The following is an 8,888-nucleotide window of genomic DNA, read 5'->3' on the forward strand; positions in this document are numbered from 1 at the left end:
TGCGTTTGTCCAAAGTGAAGTTGGGTAAGATGGGCAAAATGAGCCGCAGGGCAAAATGCGACAGTTGGAGTGAAGGCACCCAACGAAAGTTTTTGTTTAGTGCCAGCTATCACCTAGACACAAGTTTCAAGCTTCACTGAGGCGTGCCTTAGCCTGTTCACTTTGCGTGAGCCATAAATGACTGCCTCTGGCAATCCTTTCCGGAGAAAAAGAAATGCCGATTTGAGATTGCCGAGTTTACCGCCCGTCAAAGAGGTGCATAATTCCGCGCGAGATTTCGCTTCGAGAAGTACGCCCCGGTTGGCACAGACTTTCTACCAAGGTATAATTTAATTTCATTCCTAAGTTGTATTAGCTTCATGCAGACCAAATTTGAGTGTTCAGCGCGCTTTTTTTTTACGGAAATAATTATTCACGTAACGGGATACGCGCGAGACGAAACGCGACGATGTGGCATTGTATGACGCGTGTGTCAATAATGTACCAGTTTCCTGGTTGTTCCTGAGTCATATTTTTCTCTCGGTGTCTAGGAGGATCAAAACGTACAATAGAAAGACAACAGGGGCTTCATGGCGCATAAGTAACACTACGAATGCTCTTGAAAGTGAAGCAACAGCGTCACTCCCTTCGCGTTGCCGCCACACTTTTTGGCGTACCAAGGGATGTGCTTCAAAAGCGAGCAAAAAGACAAAAAAAAAATGGAAAAAACAATGGCTCCACAAAAAAAAAAATGGCGAGGCGTTTGGGGGGGGGCGATCGCCCCCACCGCCCCCCCCTTGGATCCGCCACTGATCGAAGGCCCACTAATACCTACTCCGACTCCACCCTGGGATGCGGAAGTACTCACACCTGTCAAGCCCCTCCCCAGTAATCAAGGACTTGAGAACCCCGGACAACGAGCCACGTGCAAGCAGCTATTCACCGGAGTGAAATCAGCAAGCTTGCGACTCATGTAGAAGTCTTCTACACCGACGCGGCGAGAGACAATAGCGGCCGCACTGCGATTGCATGGCACTCTCCTACTCGCAATGAGACGAGTCATCAACTCACATCACACACAAAAAGCACATGCACGGCTGAACTCTTTGCTATTATGTTCGCCGTTGAGACTGCCACGACCACTTTAAGACCAGAAATAAGAGAAACGCGTATATACACCGACTCTCAAGAAGCGGTGCGCGCACTTCGACGCTCCAGCACATGCAACGCTACAGTTGCGCATATCCGAGAACTTGTTCGCCAGGCCGGGGCCCGACAGACGATCATCATCGCGTGGATACCAGGCCACGCAGACATCCCGGGGAACGAGAGGGCGGACGGGGCCGCGAGGGCACTGCTACAGGCAAGTATTCAGTCCTCACAAGGCCCGGTCCCCTCTCCCGTTCAACGGGATGTTCCACCTGACGAAGACTATGACCCATCTGAGTCGAAGAAGGAGGAAAAGAGAGCCCGAAAAGAACGTCTCTCGGCGCTCCTACCTTCCAACCCCCACCCAATCCCTCGAGGGCTTCCACGATGGGAGCAAGTGGCCTTGCACAGACTACAGAGTCGCAGCATGGTGACCCCCGTTTGGCGTGCCAGGTTCTACAGACCAACGGACCAGCAGGACACAGGCCCTGACCCGAATTGCACGCACTGTGGCAACCCCGCGACTTGCCATCACCTGGTATGGTCCTGTCCGGGGACATCTCGTGAACGGGTGGCGGCAATCAACAGTCTACCGCCGCCCCTCCGACCGACGACCCTACGGGAATGGACCCACCCGACGACGTCAGCACCTGCTGACCGAACACTAGTATTTTCATCAATCATCTCCTACCTTCGGTCCTCCGGGACTGGAAGGTACATCTAACCCATCGTCATCGCTAAACTTCCTTTCCCCTCCCCCATGCCACATGAGACCCAATAGGCCAGGGTATGGTTCATATAATAAACGTTTCAATCAATCAATCCCCTTTCCTACGTCATACTCAGCGTTCGGCCAATCGTGGTAGGCCGACCACAGCGACGCTTTCGGTCGCGCACGGGGCTAATACTGTCGCTCTTCACTGCATAAAAGATCGCGTAGATGGTCATTGTTAGAAACTCGTTGTCAGAAGGCACTACTCGTCACATGCTTAGTGGTTCGGAAGTTCAAAGCTATGTCTTTTCAACCCAAATAACTATTCCATTGGTAAAAAAAAAAATAATAAACATAACAATGAATGCGGGGATGAAAAGCTGGAGAAAAAATTACACCATCTTCCCGAGGGGAACCATGGGGTGATGCGGAGCATCGTTCCATCACACTTCATCGGAAGAACGAAGTGAGGTGGGGTCAACAGCGGTGAACTGAACGCGCGCAGAAATTGGTTCGCTCTTTGTGTTTATACAGCCTTGATGGACATGCGCCTCAGCGGGTAATCGGTCTCTTAGCTGTAGATGAGAAATTTAGCCAGTGCAGTACAACCGCTAACCTGGGATTCTTAACGTGCATCACGCAGTAGTCATCACACGAACGCGTGCCGGTACGAAACTCATCCAGATCGAAACGGGCGGGGGTGGCGGGGACTCGAACCCAGGAGGTTCCCAGCGCAAGCTTCCGCTCCACGCTCCGAGCTGAGACGCGTTAGCCCACTCGGCCACTTCCTCTTTTTTTTTCTTTATTCAGCGTTTTAAGACAATAGAAAAGACTTCCCAGCACTTGTAGGCAGCCGTACATTTAAAATTCTTTCATTCTCATCACATCATCAAATAGGTTTGCCCATTCCGGCAAACTCTCACTGTATTCCTAGACACTCTTCACCTGGGTTACCAGTTCAATCAAAAATGCTCTTGCCCCTTTTGGTGGGTGCTCGGCATGTCTAACCGACATGCGAGATTTCCAGAGACGGAATACTGCTAGCAGCAAAAAAAGATCATAGGGAACATTATCTTCACGTTCAACAGCCAGAAAACGTATATTATAGGATGTTATGACTAATTCTTTCTTCAAGGTCCTCTTGAGAACATCCCATAGAAAAACAGCGTCCCAGCAGTACAAAAAGGAGTGCTCTACTGTTTCCGGGACTTTACATAGTGGGCAGTTAACGCCCCCAGGAACAGGCAAACCTCTTTCCCAAAGCCATGTTTTTACCGGCAGCGATCCAGAATGCAAGCGAAAGAAAAAAGATTTTGCGGTTGGAGGTATTCTCACCTTCTTAACTCGGCACAACACATCATTTCCAGGTCCGTTTTCATATAGTGAGCGATAAAAAGGTACAGGAAAAACACTTTCTAGTAGGTGCCGGTACAGGGTCCGCCTTTTAACGGTGGCCAAGTATTCCAAAGAGTACCGTACACTCAAAAAACGAAAGGCGGCAACTACTTCCTTTAACAAACCCAACCATCTTTGCTGGGGAACCGATAACGGACGATACAAAAAATTCTGGCAAATGACTGTTAAGTTTCGTTTGAAACATGACTTGTAATAATGGGTGTCTCTGGTCTCTCATAAAAATAAAACGCGATACTAACTGCCTAAGAAACAAATGAGACAGCCCAAGACCGCCTTTGAGCGGACGAAAAAAAGGTTATCTCTACGCATCGGTTCTCCAGCACATTGCCAAATGAACAGCGCAAAAACTCTATGCATTTTTTGAATATTGTAGCGCGCACAGTAAAGCACTTGCAAAACGTACCAGAGCTTCGCGGTGAAAAAAATATTACAAGCAGAAGCCCTGGTGAAAATAGACATGTTACGACCCCTCCATTTCCTCGTGCGTTCCTTCAAATCCTCTATCACACCTTCCCAGTAAGGCGAACTCTTTTCCATGTGATCCAGAGGAGCTCCCAGGTATCTACCTGGGGAACATGTCCAATGAATCCCCTAAAAAAAAAACCGGCGCATCGCCCCCCTGCCCGTACCATATCCCGAGACATTAATTTTTGTTAATACTAGCACCTGTAGCATCACAGAAAATTTTGCACAAATCTAAGACTTTTGAAATGCTAGTCTTGTCCTGACAGAAAAAAGCAACATCATCAGCATATGCCAGTACTTTCACTTCCACGTTCCCCATTGTGTACCCCTCAACGTGCTCGCTTCTGATAACACTTAGACAGAGCGGCTCAAGGTAGAGACAAAATAATAAAGAAGACATGGGACACCCCTGTCGCACAGAAGATAGGACATTAATCTTTTCTGACAAGGAATTGTTAATGACAAGACGCGTCGTACAACCTGAGTACGCCATCTTGACTCCTTCAAAAACAATGTTACCTACATTGGCTTTATTTAGAACCTCCCACAGCACCCGGTGGCATACTCTGTCAAACGCCTTTTCCAGGTCGATTTGAATCATCGCTACCTGGCTTCCCTCTGCTCGAGAGTTTTCGAGTACAGTCCTCGCGACATGAATGTTCGTTTGAATTGCCCTCCCTTTAATTCCACAGGTCTGATGGTCCCCAACTAACTGGCATATAACGTGCTGAAGTCGTCTCGCCAACACCTTCGCAAAGATCTTATAGTCTACGTTGCTCAACGCAATAGGACGGTAGCTCGATACCTTACGTCTCTGGGCTTCGTCTTTAGACTTGGGGATCAGTATCGTGTGCGATTGTAGGAACGAGGGCGGAAGCGCTTGACGTCGATAAGCCTCACGGATTACTTCGAAAAGGAAGACCGACAACTGGTCTCTGAAATGCTGATAGAATTCAGCGCAGAGGCCGTCTGGACCTGGCGTTTTATGAGCAGCGAGGCTCTCAATGGCTCGGTCAATCTCCGACTTTGTGATGGGTTGTTCCATCCAGTCCTTTGTTTCTGTGGATAGCTCAGGTGCTATCTGGAGAAGACCTTTCAAGGCGGCTGTTTCTTTCGGCTCACCTTTGTCTACAAAGAGGTTCGTGTAATGTGCAACAAATGCTCTTTGAATGCCGTCTTTGTCCTTGCAGATGACGCCTTCATGGTCCAAAGCGGTTATCTCTTTTGCCAGCGCAAAGTATCTTTCATCCGCCAGTGCTCGCTTCGTGGGCTGTTCGCCGAGCAAAAACTTCTCCGCCCTCGCCCGCACAACCGCACCACGATACCGATTATCTTGAAAACGTTGCAATTCACGCTTAACTTCCTTTATCTCTTCAGCGTATCTACCAGGGCACTCGCTATCGTCTTTGAGAAGCGCGAGCAAGTACTGCTGCAAACCATTTTCTTCTTTCTTTGATACGTAGTTGGCGATGGACGACTTTTCTATAGCTAACAGTTTAACCTCCTCTTTAAATAATTCCCACTTCTCAGTGAAACTTAAGTATTTATTTTCGCCTAATTTATCTAAAATATTAATCACTCCATCAGTAGAGCTTTTATCCTTGAGGAGGTTGACATTAAATTTCCAGAGACCCCAGCTAAATTTTCGTGACGATTTACTTTTTTTTCCAACCGTTACGCCTACGAGACAGTGATCGCTGAAAAACACAGGTTTGACAGAGTATGCCACTGTAATAGGGCCTAATTCCGCGGACACATATATGCGATCTAATCGTGCATGCGATGACTGCTGAAAGTGGGTGAAACGAAGTTCCTCACGTTCGACGTGCATATCCGCAACGTCCGTCAACAAATACTCATCCAAAATATCTCTTAACAAGGTACTACTACTATCGCTAGGCGATTTCGCTGATGCCCTATCTCGGACATTACACACACAATTAAAATCTCCTAAAAAAAATCATATTTTTCGCAATTAATATATTCTGTAATCTGACGGAAAAAAAGCTCTCTCTCACAGTTTCTGTTTGGGGCGTAAATACACAATACGCCTCGCAAGTGGGCTCATTTTCGTCTTCTGCGCATGAGAAAGGAAGTAGTAGTGACGTCAGAACGCCGAGTCCTGATTGGCTGATCGCGACCCCTTATCTGAGCGTCGTCTGCTCCTTTGCAACGTCGTCTGCTCGCAACGTCGTCTGCGTCTGTCTTACCGTTCCTGCGACTTTACAAGCGAGCTCGACTTCACCTTTCAGAGAGGGCAGACGAAATAACTCGAGCGGTACGTTGTTTTTGTCGTCTGCTTTACGTCTGCTTTACGTCTGCTAGTCAAAGCGATGGCTGCTTTACCTTTCCTCCGTCTGTCGGAGATTCACCGCTTTTTCACCGGCGAGTCACCGTTGCCTCGGGAAACAAGGAGATAACAAGAGGAACAAATTGACCTCTTAATCTAAAATTGAGGTCAGCGATCAAAGTATAATACGGGAAGGGTTCACAACGGTCGCGCGGGCATATTCCATTCAGCACGCCAGCCGGTCGTGGGCAGACGGTCGCCGAGTCGCGGAGTGCCTGCTAGGCCTAACTGCCGAAGCTCGCTTGGTCACGTTCGGTGGAATCGTGGCCATTGGGGCTTTTCCTGGGCGTTTGTGGATCCAGCATTCTTGTTCGTCGTGGTCTGTTTCAAGTACTTTTTACTTTTTTCTTGCTGCTTGAAGTCGGGACGCGTGAGAAGCGCACGTAGAAAAATAAACGTCCGTGGGTCGTCGCGACCGCGACGCTGTCGGCCATGCGAGCTTCGGAGCTGTCGTAGGATTTCGTCGTAACCTGCGCAAAACTTACGAAAATTTCTTTTCGTGAATACGAATTCGTTCTTAAGTTCTGTCTTACGCACATTTTTGGCGTAAGATCGTTTCGTGAATCTGGCCTTCCGAAAGTCGCAGGAAAGGTAAGGTACAGACGCGGACGACGTTGCGAACAGACGAAGTTGCAAAGGAGCAGACGATGCTCAGATAGGGGGGCTCGATCAGCCAATCAGGGCCAGGCGTTCTGACGTCACCGCTACCCCCTGCGCAAGAAGCAGACGAACTTGCCCTCCGCATACACGCCACTGCAAACCCCCCAGCAAAAAGTCACAAAAAATCAGGCGACCCCCACTATCTGTAGTGACCTTAAGATCAGTAAGCGCAATACGCTTCGAAACAAACAAAAAAACATTCCGCGGATGTACCGACAGCATGGCTGACACACACTTCGTACGCACTTAAAAATGGTCTTAATGCGAGTGCAATTTGATCGTCCTCGTGCATTTTTGTTTCTTGGACGGCAAGGATATCGATGTTTTCCTCGTTTAAAAGCCTTTGCACCTGGTATTGTTTTTTTCTTGAGTTAAACCCTCGCACATTTAGTGTGGCGCAACGAAAAGTTTGGCAACGTTCAGGTGTCATCCAAGAAAAAAGGCTTTTAAACGATCTTTTGCCAAAAGGAAAGGTTCACCCGTTTAAACCAGTTTTATAACTAAGCACATACGAAAGGGTCCGAGTGTCATTCACTCACAACGAGTCCTTGCGCTGGCGACCATCCGCGGGGATGCGGGGCTTGGGCGGTGCTCTTCGGTGCTTCTTGGGTCCCACGTGGTGCCAGGGCAGTTCGCCCCGCCTTCGTCTTCGGGAGCGGTCTCGGCGAGAGCATCGTCCAGCTGCCGCTTGCCAGCCAGGATGGCTTCGGCATCCATGGCTTCCGCTGCTCCGCTGTCGTCTTCCTGGGGCTGGTCGTCCCCGGCGTTGGCCCCGGACGTTACCGGACTCTGCGTCATCCGGGAGGAGGGCTGGGTGGTGCTAGCCGCATTCTTCCCGGACTCAGCGGTCGTCGCTAGTGGTAGGCGTCGCACTCGAGTGGAGGCCTCGACCTGAGTGGTCGGGCGGACGTCCGGGCTCGTGTTCTTGGGATCTGCGGTGGGGGCTGTGATTCCTCCGGCCGCGTCTTCTGCCTCCGCCTCGTCCATTTGCAGGTCGCTCGTATCGTTGTCCACCCGTTCTTGCGCCATGGTAGCGTAAGTGCGGACGCAGTCCGCACTCTCGTGGCCAAACCGGTGGCACTCCGTGCACCGGGGGACGTGGCAGTCTCTCCTGATGTGCCCCTTGCGCCGACAGCGGAGGCACAGAGGAGCTCGTCCGGGAACCAGCACGAGGACTTTGCACCCCTCGAGGCGAATCTCATAAGGGATGTCATCCACCCTGACGCCGTCTCTCAGGGTCATCTGGACGACCTTCGTGTTCGTCTTGACGCCCTCGAAGCCCCTCTCGCGGAAGTGTTCCCGGCTGACGTCCGAGACCTTCCCGTAGCGCTCGAGTTCTCGACGTACCTGACAACTGGACACGTCGTAAGGGACCCAGTGAAGCCGCAACTTGACCTCGGTGTTGGCGGGGTCAAGGACCAGGCACCGCCCACCTTTGACTCGCAGCTCCTTGGCGTCGATTAGGCACTGCTTCGCTGCCAACGTGTGCATGCGAAGCATCCACACGTGGTTCATCTGGTGGGCGCCCGCCGACGCCAACTCAGGAGGCACCTTCAAACGCAGAAGTTCCTCTCGAAAATCTTGAATGCGATACGGCCGGTTGCGGGCGTCGCAATGTAAAAAAACAGAATTTTTAGCGATGTATCCATTGGGCAGGGGTGGCAAAATAATCTTGTAGTCAGCGGAGCCTTCAACATCAGATAAGCCACGGCCAGATACGGCCGCTGATACCGCTCCTTGGGAGCTCGTCGTCTTGCGTCCGAACACTTCGGTGGTCGGCTACAGACCACTCGGCCACTTCCTCCCCTTGAACGCGCGCAGCGCGCTACCGCTGCTTATATTCAAACTTGAAGGAGAAGAAACTAGAGGAAGAGAGCTGCGCCTGCGCGCGCGGTGTGAGTAGAAGCGAACGCACGCGAAGTGCACGCAGCTCGTAGCTGCGTGCACTTCGCGCAGCTGTTGAAGAGAGAGAAAACGCACGCGCAGCTGTTGGAGAGAGAGAGAGAACGCACGCGCAGCGAGGAGAGTGGCGCATGCGTAGTGTGAGTGCGGACTACGACGCCGCGGGACATAGCCCGAGGAAGAGATGCTCCGCATCTAAAAAAAAACTATCGCATGAACCCGCCGGAAGTGTTGTATTCTTGCATATTCAGAGGC

The sequence above is a fragment of the Ixodes scapularis genome, unplaced genomic scaffold (assembly GCF_016920785.2).
Source record: "Ixodes scapularis isolate PalLabHiFi unplaced genomic scaffold, ASM1692078v2 PGA_scaffold26__3_contigs__length_393636, whole genome shotgun sequence".
NCBI lineage: Eukaryota > Metazoa > Arthropoda > Arachnida > Ixodida > Ixodidae > Ixodes > Ixodes scapularis.